Source organism: Dama dama, chromosome 7 (genome assembly GCF_033118175.1).
Source record: "Dama dama isolate Ldn47 chromosome 7, ASM3311817v1, whole genome shotgun sequence".
NCBI classification, from domain to species: Eukaryota; Metazoa; Chordata; class Mammalia; order Artiodactyla; family Cervidae; genus Dama; species Dama dama.
In genome coordinates this window covers 31,896,598-31,897,843 of record NC_083687.1, presented here as the reverse complement: position 1 = coordinate 31,897,843, position 1,246 = coordinate 31,896,598, and the positions used below count along the sequence as shown (strand labels likewise).

The 1,246-nt window shown below is 41.4% G+C and overlaps 1 non-coding gene across 1 annotated transcript; it reads right to left on the bottom strand.

Moving 5' to 3' along the window:
• TRNAA-CGC (transfer RNA alanine (anticodon CGC)) lies at positions 1–72 on the bottom strand. Its single transcript has one exon. It is a non-coding gene; the product is annotated as a tRNA-Ala (tRNA).
• Between the last annotated feature and the right edge of the window lie 1,174 nt (positions 73–1,246).

Sequence of the window (1,246 nt, the reverse complement as noted above, 5' to 3'; positions counted from 1 at the left end):
TGGAGGTGCCGGGGATTGAACCCGGGGCCTCGTACATGCGAAGCACGCGCTCTACCACTGAGCTACACCCCCTCACTGAGTCACTGCTGGTGAGGGTTCTTCAGGAAATAGCTCACCACATTCTGTGGGCCGCTCCCCAACTGGTGTTTGTTGTTTTAGCAGTACTATGTGTTGCAGCAGGATTTATGACTTTTTTAAGACAAAGGAGACGTCAGGGAGTTGTGAAGGATGCTGATTCTTTCTTTAGCAAATAAAACTTGAAGTGGAACAAAAAATACTGAAAACGTGTCAGAAAATTAACCGAGTTTTCCTTAGATAAAACACTTCTTGCTATTTGATGTTTGCTTTACAGGAATGTTAAGGACAAGATTTTAATGGGAAAACCCCAGGTGAAAATAAAAATCACCATCAATTCGTTCAGCGATTCATTCCCAACACTCTATTCATTTTTATTACATCCTGAAGGCAACTAAGAAGGTTCATAGAATGGTCTAGGAGAATGGTGCTCAAGGTATGAATTAAGCGGGCAGATTCACGGATGGAAAGAAGTGTGGAATTTTAAAAGCAAGTTAGTAGGTAGTTAGATACAGGTTGGAGAGACCTATTGGATTTACAGAGCAAGAAACAAAGTGGGAGGCACATAAAAGAGAGCCCTATCATTCAAGAAATAGGAAGAAAAGCAAAAAAGAAGTTAATTGTTCTTTTGCGCCCTTGGCAATGAAAGTAAGGAGCCCTAAAAACTGGACCAAGCTGTGCACCCTGCGTTAACCACATGTTGCTTTCATTCTATTGGCATATAATCTTTTGAAATTTCTACCCTATATTTGCTATGGTTTTCTCATACTAAGTTTCTGACTTTTCCACTCAATCCTCTTCTCCCTTAAATTACAGAGGTAAATTTCCTTGGAGAAGTCTATGATTGGAAAGGGGGAAAAATTCCATCTGGACCTGAGCCCTAATGTAATACATAAAACCAATGGTGAAAATTCATGATATTCTTTTACATGTTTAGTCTGTATTCACCTTTTGCAACTTGATGAATTCCTGTGCTTCAGTTCAATTCAGTTGCTCAGTCGTGTCTGACTCTTTGTGACCCCATGGACTGCAGCACGCCAGGCTTCCCTGTCCATCACCAACTCCTGGAGCTTGCTCAAACTTATAACCATCGAGTTGGTGATGCCATTCAACCATCTCATCCTCTGTCATCCCCTTCTCTTCCTGCCTTCAATCTTTTCCAGCATTAGCG